At 48.1% G+C, this 23,194-nt stretch overlaps 1 long non-coding RNA gene and 1 pseudogene across 1 annotated transcript; one reads left to right on the top strand and one right to left on the bottom strand.

Annotated features, from left to right (window-relative positions):
• Window positions 1–7,363: 7,363 nt before the first annotated feature.
• On the bottom strand, window positions 7,364–8,226 carry LOC122111343. Its single transcript, XR_006148000.1, has 4 exons — window positions 8,154–8,226; window positions 7,708–7,740; window positions 7,535–7,582; window positions 7,364–7,375 (listed from the first exon to the last, which is right to left on the bottom strand). It is a non-coding gene; the product is annotated as an uncharacterized LOC122111343 (long non-coding RNA).
• Window positions 8,227–8,284: 58 nt separating this feature from the next.
• LOC122111166 lies at window positions 8,285–18,689 on the top strand (annotated as a pseudogene).
• The last annotated feature ends 4,505 nt before the right edge of the window (window positions 18,690–23,194 follow it).

A 23,194-nucleotide genomic window follows, 5' to 3' on the forward strand; every position in this document is an offset into this window, starting at 1 on the left:
GCCACAAGTTGAGCCCAACCTTTTTACTGGTTACCTGAAGATGAAATCTCTCAGATTTTACTGCCCAGGCTGGCTTTGAACTATGATCCTCACATCTCAGCCTCCTCAGTAGCTAGGATTACAAGTGTGAGCCAGCAATGCCCAGTGCATAGTTTTCTTAGTAAAGTCAGTAAGATATACTTCACAGAAAACAACCATTTTAATCTCTCAGCATTAACTAATTCAGAGTATTATAAAATATATCATATTATATTTCATTTAAAAGGTATTAATATAATGTAAATTGTACTACTTAATTTACATTACTATATATTTTCTCCTTCCTGAGTCTTGAACTGAGGGCCTTGGCACTGTCCCTGAGCTTCTTTGGCTCCAGGCTAAGTTAGCAGTCTACACTTACACCACAGTCCACCTCAACATTTTCTAGTACTTTATTGGAGATAAGAGTCTCATAGCCTTTCTTTTCAGGGCTGACTTTGAATCACAAACCTCAGATCTAAACCTACTGAGTGCCTAGGATGACAGCTGTGAGCCACCAGTGCCTGGCTGATTGTCATGATTATAAAGCTAACTACTCAGGAGGCTGAGTGCATAAGTATCAAGGTTTGAGACCAGCCTGACCAGAAAAGTTGAAGAGACTTTTTCTCAGAAATTACATGAGGAGCTGGGAAGGTGGCTCAGCGCTTGCCTTGCATGCATGAGGCCCTGGGTTCAATTCTTCAGCACCAAATAAGCAAAAAGAAAACATCTGGAAGTGGTGCTGTGACTCAAGTGGTAGAGTGCTAGCCTTGAGCTGCAGAGCTGAGGGACAGCGCCAGGCCCAGAGTTCAGCCCCCACGAGAGGATTCCCTCCCCCCCAAAAAATGTAAAACCTTACACGAATATATAATAGCAATCCACCTGAGTGTCAAGGGGGAGAGCACCAGCCTAGCAAGCTGGACACCTGAGTTCCAGCTCCAGAAACAGCGCCCCTCCCCGGCCCGGCCTAAAGACGGCGGGTGGCGCCCTCTAGCGTCGCGGCTCCCGCACAGCTCTGGTTGCCAGCTTCGCAGTGCTGTTGAGGGGCAGATGCCAGCTTCACTTTCACTATAGCCACTGCCGCCTTCCTCCTCCTCCAGGCCTGCAGGTCGGTTCCCGCTGACTCCAGCCGCCCACGACCCGCCCTCGCCTCCCTACCGAGCAAGCCCACTCCTGTGGCTGCGTTGTGCTGTGCCTTCCCCTCTGCCTCCTGCCCGGCCCGCAGCTGTGGTCCACCACCCCAAGCCAATGCTGCTCCTTGTGGGTTCCAAGCTGCCTGGCTGGCGGCCTTCACTCCAGGAAGCTGGACATGGGGCGGGGACGCACTCCAGCAGGGAAGTAAAATCTCTACCAACACCACAGCACGTTTAGAGGAAGGAAACTTTCAGGTTGGGGCTTGCTAAGGCCTAGCAGGAACCATGCTCCAACAGAACTTAACAGTGCTCCAACAAAGCTCCACTCTGCCTGTGCTCCTGGGCGCGGGGTCCCTGCTTCTGCTTCTGGAGCTGGCGCTGTTGGTGTTGGTGGGGATGGTAGTGGGGATGGCATTTTGGGGTCTGCTAGAACATGGGTGAGGGTCATGTGTCCATAGGGCCCATGTGAGGATGAGCTGGTGTCAGGCATGGATTGTTAAGGAAGCAGATCATCATCATCCACCTGCCTTGCTGGGGTAGTCCTGCTTGCTGCCTCTTAAAGCAGCGCTGAAGCTGTTCTCAGAGTACTGTTTTCTTTTGCAAAAAATTATGTATCCTGTCATTGCTGGGGATTTTTGTTTCTTTGTTGTTGTTGTTGTTTACGCATTCTGGCACTTTTCTTGTTCTATCTGCATGTTAAGCACAGAACATCATTAGATTTCCTGTCTCAGCTGCTGCACTCAGGTTCTGCTCTTTCTTCCTGTCTCATTGCTTAAGGATGGGGAAGCATTTCCCTAGAGCACCGGAAATCTCCTTCAGATCAGGGCTGAGTGTAAATAATTGCATTAGGTGAGCCAAACCCTAGAGACTGATGGGTTCATAACATACACTTCCAGAGGGGATTTTCTTCTACTTTCATTTTTCTAGGGCTGGGATTTGTGCCCAGAGCCTAGCACAAGTCTTCTTCCACTGTGCTGCATCCACAGCCGTTGGATATTCACCGAGGCACTGGTGCCTCATACATGTAATCCTACCTACTCAGGAGGCTGAGATTTGAGGAGTAAAGTTTGAGGCTAACATGAACAAGAAAGTCTGTGACTATTACCTCCAATTACCTACCAACAAATCCAGAAGTGCAACTGTGACTCTAGTGGTAGAGTGTTAGCCTTGAGAGAGAGAGAGAGAGAGAGAGAGAGAGAGAGAGAGAGAGAGAGAGAGAGAATAAACAATCAGGGAGGGTACCCAGGCCCTGAGGTGAAGACCCAACTCAACCACAAATAGTTATTTGTTTGTTCGTTTGTTTTTAAATTACTCAGCATTGTGGCTCAGACTGGCCTTGAACTTGCTGTGCAGCTCATGCTGGCCTCTGATCATACTTCTCCCACCTGGTATTACAGGCAGGCTCCACCATATTGGCTCCAGAAGAATGTGTTTTGCTGAAATGGATGATGCTAATGTGTTGTGAGTTTGATGATGCTAAAAGTGCAAGTTCCGGGTTGACTCTGGGAATGCTGAGACTTATCACTCACCCAGAGCTGGGAAGCATTTGGAAATTCCTTTCCTGGGTAGCTACCCGAGTTTGTGTGTGACACTGCAAATATGTTTCTAGAACAGAAGTTCCAACCTATCACAGAGGACTTTGCAAAGCCAGAGAAAGTGGGGCTGATGGGGTCAGGTGGCCAGGATAGTGAGAACTAGGCAGACAGCAGGAGAGTGCACTGAGCCCAAGAGACCACAGCTGCTCATGGGTTCCCAGGGGAGAATGAACCACAAGCTGACCTGCACAGGGCTGCAGCACAGCAGGGAGCAGTCTGCAGGTGGTAGGCCTGTCCCTGGACACTGGCCCAGCTAGATGTGGACAGAGAGGTTTCCTTGAGGGAAGAGGTTCCCCGTGTTCTGTGCAGTACAGCCCAGGGGTTGGCAGGCAGAGGACATTTAATGAATGTTAGTTGCTGGAAGGAAGGAGCCCTGTTGTCTGCATTGCAAAGTGGAGAAAATGACAACCCCAAGCGCTTCTAGCTCTCCTTCCAGTTGCTCAGATTCTTCTCTTGCCTTTCCTTGCACTTCTCAGCATCCCTGAGAACTCTTGTACATTCTGAACTGCTTGAGATTTATTACATTCTCCATGTGTGTGTGTGTGTGTTTGTGTGTGTGTGTGTGTGCTGATCCTGAGACTTGAACTCAGGGCCTGTCCCTGAGCCTTTTTACTCTAGGTTAGTCCTCTACCACTTGACTCACAAGATCACTTTCAGCTTTTGGGGGGTTAACTGGGGATGGAAGTCTTCAGGACTTCCCTATGTAGGCTGATGCCAAACCACAATCTTCAAATCTCAGCCTCCTAGGTAACTAGAATTAGTGCTGTGAGCCACCAGCACTTAGCTCAGACATGAATGTTTTAGTTCTATCCATAAATTAGATGTCAAGAAAGGCTATAAATAATGATTTTACTACCCACGGTGCCACTGCACCTGTTGAGAGTATAAATTGGAATCGACCACAATGGCATCCAAACCACTTACTGAGAAAAAGTGAAGAGGGGTCATGAATTTGTTACTTGCTGTGTGAATATTCTGGGAAGCACAATGCAGCCTTATACTTCCAAATTGGGATAAGGCCAACAGACCCAAAGACTTAACACAGATTTTAATGCATGAGATAAACTGAGTGTAATACCAGCCATGTACAAAGCAACAGAGGCCTGTGCCTCCAAAGGGCTGTATTTACCCAAAGTTTTCCAAGTACCAAAGTTGACATCTTCATGCCTACTCAGTACTATGGGGGAGGGGTTGTGTTTGTTTGGTTTTGGGGTGTTTTTTACATCTATTCTGAGTCTTGAACTCAGAGCTCTTTTGCTCAAGGCTAGTGTTGTACAACTTTGAGCCACAGCAGTTCCTTGGGTTTTCTTATGGCCCATTGGAGATGTGTCTCATGGACTTCTCTGCCTGGGTTGGCTTTGAATAGCAATTCTTAGATCTCAGCCTCCTGAGTGTGTAGTATACTGGCCATAATCCACCAGAGCCAGGTTTCAGCACTTATTTATATGTTGCTACATTGCTTAAAAAAAAAAAACAAAACCAACAATGAAAAAGCTGGACTTGGGTTTGGGAAGACTTCGACTTGGCTCAGTGGTAGAGCGCTTGCTTTGTATGCATGAGGCCCTGGTTTTGAATCCTCAGCACCACATAAGCAAAAAGAAAAAAAGACGGAAGTTGCGCTGTGGCTGAAGAGGTAGAGCGCTAGCCTTGAGCTGAAGAGCTGAGGGACAGTGCCCAGGCCCAGCAATCAGGCCCCAGGACCACACAAAAAAAGAAAGAAAAAAAAAAAAAGGCCGGACTTATATCGCCCTCGTGTGGTCACATTTGGAAACTACAGGTCCAGATAGATTAAACCTATACTCTGGGACATTTATATGTCTACCATTTTTTCTTCTTCATTAAACATCTTCTTTGACTTAAATATATATATATATATCAGAGATTGAAAATGTGGCTTAGTGGTAGAATGCTTGTCAACATGCATGAAGCCCTGGCTTTGATTCCTCCAACCACATGGAAAAGGCTGGAAGTGGCAGTATGGTTAAACGGGTGGAATTCTAGTCTTGAACAAAGGAAGCTCAGGGACAGTGCCCAGGCCCTTAGTTCAAGCCCCAGAACTGAACATAAATAAATATATCTCAACTGAGAGCAAGTGGCTCATGCCAGAAGTGCTGTTGTGGCTCAAATTGGTATAGTATTAACTTTGAGTGATAATAGCTTTGAGTGCCCAAGCCCTGAGTTCAAGCCCCAAGGAATGACACAAAAAGAAAATCACTATTAAAGACATGTAGTGTGGATCCTGCTATACTCCTGCCTACTCAGGAGGCCGACTTCTCCCATTCATGGCTTGAAACCAGCACTGATAGGAAAGTCTGGGGAATTCTTATTTCCCAAAGCAGGAAGGGAATCTGTGACTCAAACAGCACAGTAACCTTGACCAAGAACAAGCTGAGAGACAGCACACAAGCCATGAGTTCAAGCCCCAAGACTAGCACATACACACAAAGGAAAATCCCTCAAGTGAGAATCTTGTCTTCAGGTCTCTTCTCAAAGGCTCAACTCAGCAACAGATCTGGGCAGTCCACAGAAGAGGTAAGGACTTTGTTTTTTTGTTTTGTTTTTGGGTCTAGTCGTGGGGCCTGAACTCTGGGCCTGGGCGCTGTCCCTCAGCTCTTCAGCTCAATGCTAGCGCTCTATCACTTGAGCCACAGCGCCACTTCCAGCATTTTTTTTCTGCTTATGTGGTGCTGAGGAATCGAACCCAGGGCCTCAGGCATGCGAGGCAAGCGCTCTACCACTGAGCCACCTTCCCAGCCTGAGATAAGGACTTTGTACAAGGAGATCTTCCAGTTTACCAACACTTTCTCTAGATATCTTCTGGCGAATTTCACAACTCAGAAAAGTTCCCTCCCAGGTCATGATGAACACCTAGTACCACAGTCAGCTCTGTCCCCACGCCCACACCATGTCACCTGACCTGTAGCACTGCCTTCCTCCTGCATGTCATGGTCCTTCCTTGCTCTCTTACACACCCTGCCACCTGTCTCTTCTGCTAGCACACATGCTCCACAACCATGACAGTTCTGACCTCCTTTGACTTTCTGAGCGATTACAAATTCAATCTGCAGACCAAGCCAAAGGCCTAAGAACCACATTGTTAAGTAGTCAGAGCACAGGCCCTGCTGTCTGGCAGGAGATTCCTGTGTTAATTTGTTTTTGAGATTGAAGCTGAGCAGAAGGGAGTGTTTTGGTCAGGGTTGAAAGGACCAAGTCAGCCTTAGAGGGAAGGCAGGGCACAGCAGGAAGCACAGCGCCTCTCGTGGCAGCAGGAGGCAGAGCAGGGCAGTAACAGGGTGCAGAGAAACACAATCCCCAAGGAACCCACACACAGTGGAGTCCCAACTACCACAGTCCACCAGCTTCCAGAACTGTCTTCAGGTTTTCAATTTTCCACCTGATGACACTCTCCCTAAGTCAGAGCTCTCATGACCCATTCTCCTTGAAATGCCCTGACACACACATGTGGACATGAACTCCACTAACTTGCAGATCCTCTCAGCCAATCAAGATGGGGACCAAAATTCCTTCTTGACTCTGCTCTTCAATCCAGGAATTTGGCTGGGAGCAGAGCTGGGATTAACCAGAGCTGAGGGCAGGTGGAGGGAAGGTGGGCAGAGAAGATGCAGAGGATCAGGAAGGGAGCTCACAGGAGAAACCTGACATCCCTCCTCTCTGCTCTTCCCACAGGGGGCTCCCTTGAGGGCACTGGGGACAGCACAGAACCACACTGGAGGCAGCAGTGCTAGAAGGAAAGCAAGCTGCCTCACATTGCCTTTCTCCTCACCACACACACCCTGTGCAAGGCTGCCTGGTGCTTTGGGAGGCAGTGACAGGAACACACCCCCTGCTGCTGTCACAGGGACACCCAGAAGGCCAACAAGACACCAGCTCATGCAGGATGACAAGAAGGGACACAAGTATGGAGAAGAACTGATGGTGCCTTAGTAGAGGACTCAGGCCTGAGCCTAGTCTCACCTGCACAGTCTGTGCTGTGTCCTAAACAAAGGAAAAGCCCCTCTGGTCATAGGTGCTCATGGAGAAGGTTCTATGCCAACAACACAACTGAGGAGCAGGGAAGACAACCCAGGTGAGGACTGAATACATGACAGTCCAGAATGCACTGAGCTCCTATCCACACCTGCCTGTTCTCAGCCTAACCCTGGCCCCGCCCACAACACAGCTCAGCAAACATGACAATTCTGGAATTTAATCATGTTTGATTTTCTATCTCAATTTTGGGACTCATTCATTGATTTATTCAACCTTTTTCCATGATCACAATTTGAAACACAGACCCACATTCACATTCTCTTTATCAGTGGGGAAGCAGCAGCTGCAGCTCAGAGCAAGGGAAAGTGAAGTGAGGGATGGGGAAGCCCTGGCCCCGCCTCTGCTGGAGCAGCAGCTGGAGGGGAAAGAGACCCAGGTCAGTGTGGGGAGGGTCCTGGTGCTCAGGGCTGGGCTGGCTCCTCAGTTCCTCACAGGAGGCTGACAGCACACAGAAGCCTGGACACGCTCAGAACCCAGGTACAGGAAGAGAAGTCAGGAGCTCATGATGTCCCAGGAGGGAGGAGGAGAGGCAGGAACAAATGCTGTGCCTCTCAGATCACACAAAGCAGCTGTGTCACACTGCAGGAGAAAAGAACAAGCACAACAATGCAGATCAGTCACTGTTAGCCACTCGCTCTGAGCAGGCCACTAACACCCAATGCATAGACCCTGCAACTACAACACAGCCTTCCCTGGGCCTCAGCCCTGCCCCCCCATTTAGGGTCTCCAGGTTGTCACCTTTTTCAGCTCTGAGGGAAGCATCAGAACCCTGGTCACTGTCGTCTCCTGTGGTGGAAGAAAGGAGCTGGTTAGAGAACACAGGCGTCACTGGAGGAATTCCGGGGTGCATGAGCTCCCACAGGTCCTGTCTGCACCACAACAAAGGTCACCTCCTCCCCCATGGCACTCACTTGCAGCCTTATCATAGCCTTCTCTCTTGTCACCTGTAGGGAGAAACACCATGTGAGAGGCAGGACACAAGCAGTGCCATGAGGGCCTGGATGAATCCCTAGCCGTGACCTCATGGGAAGTTTCTAGAAATGTGACCATAGAACCAAGGAAGCATCAGGAGAGAGGAGTGCAACAGTTGGGAAGAGAGACCCCAGGACCTCCTGGAGTGTGAGCTCAGTGGGCAGCTGAGTCCCTGTGGGCCTGAGTGCTGCAATCAGTTCCCATCACCACCTCAGGAGGGGGAATTTTGTGTCCTTCGTTTTGCAGGTGATTTACAGAAGAGGAGCTGTCAGGCTGGGGAAGGCCCTGAGTGTGCTGCAACTTCCCATTAGGAGTGCAGCTCACACTTCTGCCTGGGGCCTGAAACCCACAAGTGGCCCAGGAACTCAGACCTCCACCTTCCTACCTCCAGTCCTCTTCCTCCACAGCACAAAAAGCACCGCAGCTACAATAACCAGAACTGCAAAGATGCTCACGCCAATGAAAATTCCAGGCGGGAGATCGGCGGAGGGCGGGCCAGGTTGACTGGTCCAGGCCATGCCAAGGAAGAAGCCCTTCAGGGCGAAGCAGAAGAAGAAGCAGTTGCAGGATAAGCGGGAGCTGAAGCGAGGTCAGTGCGGGAGGAGGGGGCGGGGCCCGGGCTCCCGCACCTCTGGAAGGAGGGGTGTGCCCGCCGCACCTCTGGAAGGGGGGGCGTGGGAGGGGTGGTAGGCCCGTGAGGATCTGCGTGGGAGACCGCAGAGGGGATTCCCCGACTCCAGTCCCCTGCACCTCGGGAAGGAGTGGGGAAGGAGTTGGGGGAGGGGGGTCCCTCCTAGCTCCAATGGGGCGCCATCCTCCAAGTTCCCTGGCGGAGTGACTACCCCCACCCCCAGCATCCCGGGAGGGTCCGCCCGGGAAGGGAGCTGGGAGGTCTGAGGCCCAAGAGAAGTTGGGTAGGCTGGAGACCTGGCTGGCCGGGTTGGGGGTCCTTCAGTCCCGGAAGAGTGGGCCAGCACCGGCCCCTCCCCGCAGGGCTTCAAGATGGGCTACGCTCCAGTTCCAACAGCCGCAGCGGGAGCCGGGAGCGGCGGGAGGAGCAGACCGACACCTCGGACGCGGAATCTGTGACCCATCACATCCGTAGGCTCAACCAGCAGCCTTCCCAGGGCCTGGGGTCGAGAGGCTACGATCCAAATCGGTGAGGGAGGGAATGGGGCGCCCACCTGGAGATCGGAGTGTGGGCAGTAAAGGTAGCTGCTTCTGCTACTGCTACTATTACTGCTACTACTACTGCTACTGCTTCTACTGGAGACTCGAAAGAGGAGACAGTGGGGTTCTTTCTGGAGCAGCCTATAATCCTCCCTTCTAGAGGGGCTGCAGAGTTTTGCTTTTAAAAGTGGTTGAAAGGATCTTTCTTGACAAACAGACTAGTGAGTAGTGGGGGGGAGGCGGTGTGTTAGGCCTACTGAAAGGAACAGGTTGAGATTGGAAGGTTTATGAAGTTGCCCGACAAGGGAGAAAACTGGGAGTGTGTGGCTGGATGTGTGGTCACTGTTCTTTTAGGTACCGGCTGCATTTTGAACGGGACAGTCGGGAAGAGGTGGAGAGAAGAAAGAGAGCAGCCAGAGAACAAGTACTAACTCCTGTCAGTGCGGAAGTGCTGGAGCTGGATATCCGAGAAGTCTATCAGCCAGGCTCAGGTAAGTGAGAGCAAGGCATCTGGATGTTTCTCATCAGCAGTGCTCTTGGGGAAGGGTAAGAGCTGTCTTATATTTGCTTGGACTTTTTCCTGATTTCCTAGTCTTGGACTTTCCCCGACGTCCTCCTTGGAACTATGAGATGTCCAAGGACCAACTAATGAGCCAAGAGGAACGGAGCTTCCAGGAATATCTTGGGAAGATACATGGAGCTTACACTTCTGAGAAGCTCAGCTACTTTGAACACAACCTGGAGGTGACAGTGGAGTGGGGTCCAGCAGTTGGGGCATTATGACCCTGGGAAAATTGGTCTGGGGTCAGTTTGGACAGGACTCTGGGTTAGATTCTCTTCCGTTGATCTTGTCTTTTTAGACATGGAGGCAGCTGTGGCGGGTGTTAGAGATGTCTGACATTTCCTGCTCATCACTGATATCCGGCATCCAGTGAGTACTTGGTTTGAGAGTGGGCAAAGGGGAAGAGGGAGGAAAGTTCTTGTAGGAGAAGGTGAGCGGCTGGAATCAGAACATGGAGAGGTACCTTTTCCTATTCATTTTTGTTTTTTCTTTCAGTACTGGGATTTGTACTCAGCTAGGTGCTTGCTAGGCAAGTGCTTTACCACATAATCCATAATATAAGGTTTTATATTTTTTGTCTTGGGTCAGCCTTAGACTGAGATCCTTCTACATATACCTCTCTCATTATTAGCCCCAGCTTGTTTTTTGAGATATGGTCTCACTGTTTTTGCCCAGGCTGGCCTCAGTCCGTGATCTTCTTATCTCTGCTTCCTGCAAAACTGGGGCCTCCTTTGTTTTTCCAGCTCCCTCTAATGTCTACAATCGGGAATTTAGTCCCACTCAACCCCAGGTGTTTTGTGCCGGTACCAGGGTTTAAATTCATGCTTTCAGTTACCTTTTTCCACTCAAGGCTGGCATTCTACTACTTAAGCCACAACTCTACTTCCAAAGTGCTCACTTTTTTTTTGTTGTTTTGTTTTTGTTTTTGTCCTAGTACTGGAGCTTGAAATTGGCCTGGGTGCTATCCTTAACTTTTTTTTTGTTTGTTTGTTTTTTTGGGTCCGGTTGTGGAGCCTGAACTCTGGACCTGGGCGCTGTCCCTCAGCTCTTCAGCTCAAGGCTAGCGCTCTACCACTTGAGCCACAGTGCCACTTCCGGCTTTTTTCTTTTTGCTTATGTGGTGCTGAGGAATCGAACCCAGGGCCTCATGCATGCAAGGCAAGCACTCTACCACTGAGCCACCTTCCCATCCCGGAATTCAGTTTTTTATTCATCTCTTGTCATATCCTTTCACTTCTCCCCTGTCCCGATGACTTTCTTTTGTACTTCCCTTGATGAAAAACTGCATGTCCTGTCTTCTATCCTACCAGAACTAGACCAACAGAAAATTCCAGGGATTCTGTGGAGGCAGCTGGGGACTTCCCCTGCCCATCCCAAAGATGCCCTTTCTTCCTTATCTCCTTTCTCTAGTGCGGCCACATCAATTGCAACAGAATCCACCTGGAATGTAGGGTAGTGGTTAAGGCCATAGACTGCTGCTGTGAATCCTGACTCTGCCACTTCACTGTTGTCCTTCAGTAGAAAGAGGAAGGTCTAGAAACACATGCATGAAAGAAACAAAAACATTAAAATACATATTTGAGGGTTCATTTTCCTAACATCACCTTCTCTGACTTTTTCCGCTTGACTCATACCTATACTAGATATTTCAAATAAGGGAAACCATGGGACCTATGTTTCTTTGGGCCTGGCTTACTTCACTTAATATAATTTTTTCCAAGCCTTTCCATTTCCTAACAAATGGGGCAATGTCATTCTTTCTGATGGAGGCATAGAATTCCATTGTGTATATATACCACATTTTCTTGATCCATTCATCTATTGAGGGGCATCTGGGTTGGTTCCATATCTTAGCTATGGTAAATAATGCTGCAATAAACATAGTTGTGCTGGTAGCTTTAGTGTGGTCTTTTTTGTAAACATTAAGGTAAATGCCCAAAAGTGGGATTGCTGGGTCATAGGGGAGCTCTATGTGGAGTCTTTTTTTTTGTTTCTTTCATGCATGTGTTTCTAACGCATTTATAAGATTATTTCTTGGTTGCTTTGTATGTCCCTCCCCCACAGTGTAACCCCTGCTTTCACTATATTTGATGTCAGTATAACATGTGGAGGAGATGGGGACAAACAAGTCGTTTAAGGATTCAGGTGGACCTGTTGCAACAATGAGAAGTACAAAATGTCATGTCAAAACCAGCTTTACAATGTCGGAGGGGGGGGAGGGGGGATATGATTGGGTGGGGGGGAGGGGGGAGGCTGGGAAGGGAGGTGAAGGGTAAACAAAGGAGGAGGCTGCAATGCTTGGTAAGAAATGTATGCATTATCCTGACCATGTAATTGTAACCCCTCTGTACAGTATGTTCTCAAATAAAATAAAATAAAATTAAAAAAAAAAAAAAGAAAGAAAGAGGAAGGTCTGTGGAGGACATTTTAGGTTGGAGTTTCTAAATGAACCTGCACGCACATACAAATACACATGTGCATGTGTACATCCATATACACAAGCACATTCACACACTCATGTTCACAGTCATTCATACTGAGCACATCACACGTGCACATACCTGCATGCATGCTTGTATGCATGTCTACCCACTTGTACAGATTTTTGCACACAAAAACAGGTATTACTTTCTACCTCAACCTCCATTCCTGTTTTGATCCTAGCCCTTATCTCAATATGCTAGGTGTTGCTATTTTCTTTTCATATCTCTCATTGATTTTTATATTTAATCATGACCTCTAGGAAGCTCCATGAGACTTGCACAGGTATTACTAACCCCTGCTTTGTCTTTTTTGTTCAGTTTGGCTGGTTTACTGTTTTTACTCCAGAATCTGCTACTGCCAGGGTCTTGTCTGGGAGCTGTGCCTTGTGAGTGGGGAGCTGGAGGCAGAGATCTCTGAGTGGACCTCTCTTCACCCTATTCCCTTAACTACTTTGTCCTAGGTTGTGAATTTCCCACCAGCACTTTATGAGTATGTGACTGGAGAACTTGGGTTGGCCTTGGTGCTGGTCTTGAACAAGGTGGATCTGGCCCCACCAGCTCTCGTGGTTGCCTGGAAGCATTATTTCCACCAACACTATCCCCAGCTCCACATCGTCCTTTTCACTTCTTTCCCTCGGGACCCTCGAACTCCGCAAGAGCCTAGTAGTGGTGAGTGGGCAAGGAGGAATATATCATGGAAGAAACGGGTGGCAGGGGACAAAGGGAAGAGCAGAGAAGCTTACTGGCGAGGGGTAACTTGATCTTGGGCCCAAAGGTGGTGGGAGAGATGGGCTGTAGAAGCCCATTTGCTAATCCTCTGGTGCCATCTCATCTCAGTCTTGAAGAAGAGTCGGAGGCGGGGAAGAGGATGGACTCGAGCCTTGGGGCCAGAGCAATTGCTGAGAGCCTGTGAAGCCATCACTGTGGGAAAAGGTATGTGCTTGTTGGAGTGGGGAGGGGGAGAGGTGGGAGCTCACAGGCGAGACCTGAGGCTTGGAGTCATTTTGCTCATCTTTCTGGAAGTCAGTGTCTATTATAGATATGCAGAGGGATGAAATAAGGAGCAGACAGGCACAAGGTAAGCAGGAGCCACATTGGCTTTGTTACCTTACATCTTCCATGAACTCTTTAGAAACTCAGACCAAAATGCACATGATTCCAGAGTGGGGTCAAATGAAGGCTGGAATTCTCTGGCTTGAAGTTGTACAGGTTGGCACTCTATGATTCCAGAGGATGCTAGTGACATCAGCTGTGCAGGGCACAGTTTGTCCCACCCTACGCAGTGACTTTAGTGGGACCTCTTTTATTTCTTTGTCTGAGCAGTGGACTTGAGCAGCTGGCGGGAGAAGATTGCTCGGGATGTGGCTGGGGCCACCTGGGGCAATGGCTCTGGGGAGGAGGAGGAGGAAGAAGATGGGCCTGCAGTCCTGGTGGAACAGCAGACTGACTCAGCAATGGAGCCCACTGGCCCAACTCGGGAACGCTACAAGGATGGTGTGGTGACCATCGGCTGTGTGAGTAAGGACAGGATAACCTGTGTCCAGTGGCCTCCAGGAGGCACTGTGTTTGAGTACAAAGGAGGCCTTCTGGTCTCTTGAGAGTAGCCTCTACTAGTAGTCCTCGCAAGGCTGACGGGGTGATATGTAGTTAAATTCCACCTTTTCTCAGTTGGATGATTGTGAACAAGTCCTTTAACTACTGAGTCCTAGTTATTTTGATTATAAAAATGAAACGGTTGGGCTGAAGGTGTAACTCAAGCGATAGAGTACCTGCCTAGCAAGCACCAGGCCCTGAGTTCAGACCCCAATACTGCCAGAAATAAATACATGAAAACAAACATGCCATACTGAGTGTCAGTGGCTCATGCCTGTAATCCTAGCTACTCAAGAGGCTGAGATCTGAGGATCAAGGTTCAAAGCCAGCCCAGACAGGAAAGTTTGTGAGATTCTTATGTCCAATTAACTATAAAAAAAAAAAAAAGCTAGAAATGGAGCTATGGCTCAAAGTGGTAGAACACTAGCCTTGAGCAAAAAAGCAAAACCAAAAACAAACATGTTTATACCCAGTTCAAGAAAATGGATGTGAGGAATGAAGGGCATGGTATTGAAAGAGTGTGACAATGATTGGCACATAGTGATAACAGTAATAATGGTTATTAATTTAACTGATTGTTAAATTTTTACCATTTATGTGGTACATAACCACATGCCAACCTTGTTCTGTGAATATTCATTGTCCCATTGTGGTTCTTATTTCCTAGTGCAGGGATCGCTAAGTCATAGCAGGAGCGCAGCAAGCATTAGTTCCCTTCTGGATCTGAGCCCTTTCAGTCTGTGGTCAGAGACAATCTCCCCTTGACTAAGGGCTTTGTCTCAGCTCCCATTGTGGGCAGAGGCTGTTTGATTTAGTTCCAGGGTCCCTTTACATTGTGGATGGGAGAGGTGACAAGACCTTGGCAAAGTTGTGGTATCAGATGCTTTTGGAACCAAGAAGAGCCTATGCCAGAAAAATAGTAGGGATGCCAAGTAGACGCCTCCTTTTCACTGTCTTTTTTGTTTTGTTGAAAACCTCCCTGCCTGGTGGGCAGTTGCTTCTCTTCCCAGCCATTTCACCCTGGCTTTCCATCTTCCCATTTCTGACATACACCGTCTTTCCCAGGGGCCTCTGCTGTCCCTCTCAGTGGCCTCTGTGCTAACTTGTTGTTGTGAAAGGAATAGTGTTTGCTGTGGTACAGGCAGTCCTGAGTTGGGATTTCTCTCAATTCTCATTCATTTATTCATTGAGTAAACACTTTATTAAGCACCTACAGGTGCCAGATGCCATTCTAGGGATGGAAAATGCCTCTGTGAAGATGGCAAAAAGGTCCCTACACTTATGGAGCATGTTTCTTTGTGAGTAAGTAGATGTGTGAACTGAAGGCAGACTAGGAGCAATGAAGTAAAGCCCTGAAGAAGGAAAGAGTACTTAGAGGGGAGGGGTCCCCAGGGTAGACACCTGGTAAGGAGATGAAGTTCTGGGAAAAGGGTCTTGAGAGCCAGAAGGCCAGTGAGTGACAGGGTCTTGAGGTGGGAGTAAGTTGAGTGATTCTGGTTAGCAAGACTTGAGGGATGTGGAGGATGGAGGATGGAGACAGGAAAATGAGGGAAGATGGTCACAAGGGGCCACATCATTTTGGGTCTCATGGTTGTGGACTTTAGTCTCAGTATCATGAGAAGCCCATGGTAGATTTAGCACAAGGAGTGACAGTATTTGATTTCCTTTTTCAGAAGTTCATTTTGCCTACTAAATGGAGTGTGAATGGTAGAAGATGAGCAAGAAAGGAAGCTGAGAGAGCAGTCAGAGACCTCCTCATTAGTCTAGAGCAGAAATGAGAGCTGCTCATAGCAGGTGGTAATGGGTAGACAAGGTCAAAAACATATTTTGAAGGTGGAGAGAAAAAGATTGTTGATGGCTTATATTTCATACATAAGAGAAAGCAAGGAATAAAGAACTTCCAGCCTGGCACTGGTGGCTCAAATCTGTAATCCTGACTACTCAGGAGACTAAAGATCGAGGATTTTGGTTTGAAGCCCAGTGGGGTCAGGAAAGTCCATGAGACTTTTAGTTCCAGTTACTCATCACAAAAGCTGAAAATGGAACTGTGGCTCAAATGGTAGAAAACTAGACTTGAGCAAAAAAGTTCAGGGACAGTGCCTAGGTCCTGAGCTCAAGTCCTGAGTTCAAACAAAAAACCCCCCACAAAACTGAACTGGGAGGACTAGGGAAGGGAATAATCTTTGAGAGTGAAGTATAAGCAGTGAGGACCAAAGTGCTGGACTAGAGATCTGGGTAGGCCCCGGACTTGGCTAGAAAGATGGAGAGAGGAGTAGTGAGTCTCAAGGTGTGCTAGGTTTCTCATTATACAGGTCATGATATTATTATGAGATGCTAGGACTGAGGTAGGAAGGATCTGTTCTGTGAAATGAAGAAACAGGCTTGAAAAGTTCAGTATATTGCCTTGAGATCACAGAGCTGTAAGTGAAAGGCTGAGATTCATTGTTGGCGGCCAAATCCTTATTCATAGTTTGCAGTGTTACATCACTTCCTTATTTTCTAAGCTTGCTTCCTCTTCATCTACAGCAGGGATGGGATTTTTTTTTTTTCGGTTGTGAGGCCTGAACTCTGAGCTTGGGCACTGTCTCTCAACTCTTCAGCTCAAGGCTAGTGGTCTACCACTTGAGCCACAGTGCCACTTCCAGTGTTTTCTGCTTATATGGTACTGAGGAATTGAACCCAGGGCCTCATGCATGCCAGGCAAGCTTTGTACCACTGAGCCACCTTCCTAGCCCGGGATGGGCTTTTTTTTTTTCTGCCAAGGACCATTTAGACATTTATGACATGATTTTCAGGTGATACAAAATTACCTGGAGGCAGATAGGACTGGGCAACAAAGGAACAGAGCTGCCAGGCACGGGTGGCTCACATCTGTAATCCTAGCTACTCAGGAGGCTGAGATCTGAGGATCTGAGGATCACAGTTCAGAGCCAGCCTGGGCAGGAAAGTCCATGAGACTCTTATCTTCAATTAGCCACCAGAAAACCAGAAGTGGAGCTGTGGCTTAAGTGGTAGAACGCTTGTCTTGAGCTGAAGAGCTCAGGGACAGCGCCCAGGCCCAGAGTTCAAGCCCCACAATCAACCAAAAAAAAAGGAACAGAGCATGTGTCTGTGCTATCATGTACCAAATGATTTTACAGGCCTTACACAGTTGTCAGGACAGTCTTCTGATCTCCAGCCTTGCTACAGCGCTACTTGCCAGAGCAAGGGCCTGACAGACACTGGTTTTCCATTCCTTTCTCAGGTTTCCCCAATGTTGGGAAGTCCTCACTGATCAATGGACTGGTGGGGCGGAAGGTCGTGAGCATCTCCAGAACCCCCGGCCATACCCGATATTTTCAGACCTACTTCCTTACCCCTTCTGTGAAGCTCTGTGACTGTCCCGGCCTCATCTTCCCCTCTCTGCTGCCTAGGCAGCTGCAGGTATGTGGCAGAAGGATGGGAGGAGGCTGAGAAGGTGGTCCACTATAGAAGGCACTGAGTGCTGTTCCCGCAGGTTCTTGCTGGGATTTACCCCATCGCCCAGATTCAAGAGCCCTACACTGCTGTAGGCTATCTGGCCTCCAGGATCCCTGTGCAGGCAATCCTCCACCTACGCCACCCAGAGGCTGAGGATCCCTCCGCTGAGCACCCCTGGTGTGCCTGGGACATCTGTGAAGGTGAGTTCCCCACCTGGCCTGGCTGCTGTGACCTTGCTTCCCTGTCCCTTTCTCGTGTCCTCCTCCAGATTCTGCACTTAATGAAGCCTTTGTTCACTCACTTCTAGATTTTTGGTTTTTTTGGGGGGTGTGCCAGTACTGGGGTTTGAACTCAGGGCCTGGATGCTATCCCTTAGCATTTTCGTTCAAAGCTGGTGCTCTACCACTTGAGCCACAGCTCTAGTTTTGACTTTTTTGGTAGCTAATTGGAAATAAGAGTCTCATGGACTTTGCTGCCTGGTCTGGCTTTGAACTGTGATCCTCAGATCTCAGCTTCCTGAGAAGCTAAGATTATAAGCATGAGCCTCCAGCACCCTGCTCCTTTCAGGTTTTTGTTTTTGTTTTGCTAGTTTTCATTAGAGATAACTGAGTCTCAAAGTTTGTCTGGTTGGGTGGGTTTTGAACCTTAATCTTCAGGTTTCAGCTTCCTGAGTAGTTAGGATTACAGGTGTGAGCCACTGGCGCCTGGCCACTGGCCTGGAATGTTTTGAGGAAAACTGGTAGGACTTTTATGGGAGTAACTGGAGCCTGATGCACATGTTTCTCTCCTTTCTCCTTGCAGCCTGGGCAGAGAAACGTGGGTACAAGACAGCCAAAGCAGCTCGCAACGATGTATACAGAGCGGCTAAAAGCCTCCTGAGGCTGGCAGTGGATGGCCGCCTCAGCTTATGTTTCTATCCCCCGGGCTACAGCGAACAGAAAGGTCAGAACCCAGATATTCTTCCCAGCCCCTGCTACAGGATAGGCAAAAGAATGTGGGCTTTGGTGACCAGACAAGTGAGGGTTAAATGTGGGTCTGTACCTGCTGGCCAGTTGTGTTTATTAACATCGCTAAGATGTTTTCCAGATTTACACTCCTACCTAAAGGTGGTTGTGAGGTTTAGTATGAACAAGCTTCCACTCAGTGCTCTTCATGTAAGGTTAGATGAATGAATGAATTGAATGAATGAATGCCAGCTACTAGAATCATTGTTTTTTGCAGTCTTTGCCTTTTCCTCATCTTTCTCTGGTTTTAATCCCTTGCTCAAAAATCTCCTCCATTTTCTCTCTTCTTTATGTTCCCCAGGCACCTGGGAGTCTCATCCAGAGACCACGGAGCTGGTGGTTTTACAGGGCAGGGTGGGGCCAGCTGGTGACGAGGAAGAGGAGGAGGAGGAAGAGCTGAGCAGCTCCTGTGAGGAGGAAGAAGAGGAGGACCGAGATGCTGATGAGGAGGGAGAAGGGGATGAAGACACCCCAACCTCAGCTCCAGGGTCCTGCCTGGCTGCCCGAAACCCTTATGCCCTGCTGGGTGAGGATGAGTGCTGAGTCCCCATCTAGAGCCATCTTTCCTCCCAATATCTTTGCTTTTGGACTGATCTGGAGGCATCTCCCGTCTGCCACCCCGATTGTGAATAAAGATTGTCTGCTTTGTAGCCCCTTCCCAAGGTGACGTGAGCTTGACAGGGGCTGTTTTGGGCTGACAGCTATGGGAGGTTTCTCTCCTCTTCTCCCTTCTTTTCTCGTGCCTTCTCTTTTCAAGGCAAGTTCTTAACTCATTAGGTTTTTAGCCACTCTCTGCTGCGCACCCCATACATGAGCACAGGAGGCCTCAATCCATACCTCCTGTGTAGTTTGTGTCCTCCACTCTGATTTGAAGAGTAGCCCTTTGTGCCCCCTTCTGGCACACCTGGGATATACCAGGATCTTCTGGAAGGAGTCTTCAGAGCTGAGGTGTCCAAATGAAGTTTATTGTTTTTTTTGGGGGGGGGTCAGTTGTGGGGCTTGAACTCTGGGCTTGGGTGCTGTCCCTGCGCTCTTCAGCTGAAGGCGAGCACTCTACTGCTTAAGCCATAGCACCACTTCCAGTTTTCAAGTGGTTTAATGGAGATAAGAATCTGCAGGACTTTCCTGTCCAGGCTGGCTTTGAACCGCGATCCTCAGATCTCAGCCTCCTGAATAGCTAGGATTACAGGCGTGAGCCACCAGCACCCGGCACAAATGAAGTTTCTGTAGGAAATTTTCAAATTCAACGAGTATTCATTGAGAGTCTTACTATGTTCTCAGATCTCAGTCTCCTGAATAGCTAGGATTACAGGCATGAGCCACCAGCAACCGGCTCAAATGAAGTTTCTGTAGGAAATTTTCAAATTCAACGAATATTCATTGAGAGTCTTACTATGTGCCTAGAAGGGGATAAACACTGAATGTGTAAAGATGCACAAGCAAGGCTTGGCCAAAGCTTATAGTCAAGACCCCATAGGGCACCCAAGGTGAGGTATAATGTTTTCTATGTCCAGAGTCTCATACAATATAATTCTAGGACTTCTTATTTATATAAATTTTTAGTTACAACCCATCTGCTTGTAAGAATATTAAATGTGCATGAGTAGAGACTTAATAGCACACAACTTGTGTGAACATTTATGATTTGCACAGAACAGCCCTTTAAGGGCTCTGCTAAGTTTCATTATTTACAGGTCTTGGAGCTAGTGGACAGCACAGAACCAACTTCCTATGACCTATTTAGTCTGGTCTGGAATTAGAGTAAAGAAGACCCACTGTAGAACCTGAGCCAGAAGTTGGCAGGTAGCACCATCTTAGAGGGGCATCTGTATTTCAGCAAAGATCTCCCTTGTGAAGCAACCCAAGCTAGACATTTAGGTTGAATTCCTGGAGAAAGGAAAATGGACTTTGTAGTATTGACTGCCATGGCATTTTCTAGGTTGGCTGGTAGCAAAAAGCATAGCTTGACAGGTTGAATGTTGAGAAGGAGAGGCAAGATGGAGAGGGAGGACTACTAGATTCCGTTTTCACTTCACCTGTATCACTGGGAAGTTTCTCTAATGCCGCAGAAACCTTGCCAACCAAGGAACAAAGGAAACTACATTAAAGACAGGCTGAGGGATTTGAGCCATTCCTTCGTGCACCTTCCTGCTCCTGTTAGTGCCGGTGAGGACTTAAGTACTGGAATTGACACTCTAGTGGAAAGTTTAAATACTCCTAGCCTGTGAATGTGCTTGAAGGTTACTCAGAATGTGCTAGAAAAAAAGCTCTGGTTGGAAAAAGTTGAGTTGCATTGGGACTCTAGCCTCCCAGATGAAGGCCAGCTGAGCTTCCCTTGAGAGTTCATGATGTTCAGAGGTGCTCAGGGATTTCTCTGTTGCAGCCGTGGACATTAGGTTCACGTCTTCAATGGAAGAAAGGAAAAGCAGGATTGTTGGTTCTCCTGCTTCCTCTTCAGCTGCTCCTCACTTGTCTATTATCTTCTGCTGTTGTTTTGTCAGGGGAGGACATGGGAGGGGCTGAGGCTGAGGATGAAGAGACCAGGGTCTGGATGGGCATGGGGAGCTAGAGACAGGACAAGAGGTAGTCCCAACATATGAACTTCCAGGCGCTGTCCGTGACTTGGACTTGATAGGAAAGTAATGTGAGGAAAAGCACCATGTGAAGAGACAGTCAGGAAGGGGTGGGAGACATGATGCAACAAGTGCCAGAAGCTTGTGTTGAAACTGAAAGGACAAGAGAAAGCAGGGTTCAGCTGCCCATGCCAGCTGAGCTTCCTTGCCTGGGTCAGTCATGTCTACTATGTGGATACTTAGCCAGTGAGGTCTGGAGAACTCCAGCCCAGAGAAGACAGGGCTTCTCTTCCTATGCTAGAACTTCATTTGAACCATCCCATTCCCTTTTGCAGACTAGGTTCCAGTCTTGGTTCTGGAGCTGGTAGTTAGGTATGTTCCAGGGCAGTTTAATTATCTAAGCTTCTGGATTTTTTTTTGTCAGTTGTGGGGCTTCCAGATTTTTGAGTGGTTAATTATAGATAAGCACCTCATGGGAACTTTTTCTGCCCAGGCTGGCTTCAAACAGTAATCCTCAGATCTCAGCCTCCTGAGTAGCTGGGATTACAGATGGGAGCCAGCACCCAGCTGGTGGTTGTTTTTTTTTCTTTTTAAAATCCGTACGGTCAACACAAGTTTGTTGGAAACAGTATATGTCAAATGTTAAATTCTAGGACAATAGAAATTGAACAAAGTTCCTACTCTCAAGGACTGGAACAGCCAGATACTACAAATACAATAGAGAAAGATTCTGTAGCCCTAGGTAAGTTACACATTGTCGTACATGTACTGATTGCGCTATTGTAACCAAGGTAGATGGATATACTATAATCAAGTATTCGTTCACCCATTGAACATGTTGGGCATTGAGCATTTGTTGCCAATCACTGCTAAATGGCAAGTTTAGAATGGGTCCTTTGTGGAGCTCATTATTGGAGAATGAAAACGAGTTGGTAATTATCAGAGTGCCATGAGGAGAGTGGTGGAGACCTCATAAGTGGTAGTTCCATATGGAGAGAGTTTGTGATACTGGTGGGAAAGGAATGGGGGTTGGGGGTAGACGTCAGGGCTGAGTTAAACTCCAGGACTTGCCCCACCAAAAAAAAACTCCTTGGGGGGAGAGTAAGAGTATGCATCCCTCAGCTGTCTCCAGTGGAGACTATCCGATTCCTTATCAGAGACCACAGTTACTGAGAGGGTAACATTTTGCTTTTCCCAAGGTACCTTAGGATCTTTTCTTTTTTCTAACTTTGCTCATATAATTGTAAAATAATCATTCCATTTGCTAGGTGCTGGTGGCTCACACATGTAATCCTAGCTACTCAGGAGGCTGAGATCTGAGAATTGTGTAAAAGCCAGCTCTGGTAGGAAAGTCCTTGGTGAGTCTTATCTCCAGTTAACCACCATAAAACCAGAAGTGGCACTGTAACTCAAAGTGGTAAATCACTAGCCTTGAGCAAAAGAGCTTCGGGACATTGCCCAGGCCCTGAGTTCAAGCCCCACAACTGGCAAAAAAAAAGAAGTCATTCTATTGGATTATCCTTGGATTTCCTACTGGATGTGCCATTTGACTACTGCTGATACCTTGACAGGTACAGTATTTTGGACCAGATCCTCATTGGATTAGGTTACTGAAACATACTTGAGAGGAGGAGCCAGGTAGTATCACTATGAAGTTGATAGGGGACACTGGTAATCTACAGCATGGCAGGCAGGGCCCAGCATGGAAAACATCCAAGTTATCAACAGTGATGGCTTGGAAGGAGGTGCAAGGCATTGGAAGATCAACACATCACCCTGGGAGGTGTGACTTGGAAAGATCAAGATTGTAAAATGGGTAACAAACTTGAAGGAGGAAGGATTTCTTGGAAATGTGTGGGAACAAATGCATTCATGATTCTCCAAATGTCCACTAGAGGGCAAGCACGGGGCTGGAAAAGATGGTTAGTCCCCAGTCACCCTTTATCTAGCTGCTCCTGGGCTTGTTCAAGAAGTTCATGTTGGGAAGTGGCGCTGTAGCTCAAGTGGTAGAGCGTTCACCTTGAGCTGAAGAGCTGATGGACAGTGCTCAGGCCCAGAGTTCAAGCCCCACGACCGACCAAAAAAAAAAAAGAGTCTCAAGAAGTTCATGTTGGAAGAATCAATCCATGGCTGAGAAAACAGATCAGGTGCAGGAAGAGAAGTCAGGAGCACCTGATGTCCCAGAAAGGAGGAGGAGAGGCAGGAACAAGCATACCTCTCAGTCCCATGCAAAGCAGTCATTTCTCACTGAAGGAGAGATCAGTCACCGGGACACATTCTGAGCAGGCCACCTAACGCCCCAGTCCTTACACCCTGCAACCATGACACAGCCTTCTCTGTGCCTCAGCCTTGCCTCTCACTTAGAGTGGTAGAGTGCTTGCCTAGCATGCATGAAGCCCTGGGTTTGATTCCTCAGTACCACATAAACAGAAAAGGCCAGAAGTGCCACAGTGGCTCAAGTGGTAGAATGCTAGCCTTGAGTGAAAGAAGCTCAGGGACAGTGCCCAGTGTCTGAGTTCAAGCCTCAGAATTACTGTGTTGCAGCATCCTGGGCTTCTCCAGGAACAAATGTGTCTCTCAGT

Source organism: Dipodomys spectabilis, unplaced genomic scaffold, assembly GCF_019054845.1.
Source record: "Dipodomys spectabilis isolate Male_0828 unplaced genomic scaffold, ASM1905484v1 ptg000085l, whole genome shotgun sequence".
In the NCBI taxonomy this organism is placed as follows: Eukaryota; Metazoa; Chordata; class Mammalia; order Rodentia; family Heteromyidae; genus Dipodomys; species Dipodomys spectabilis.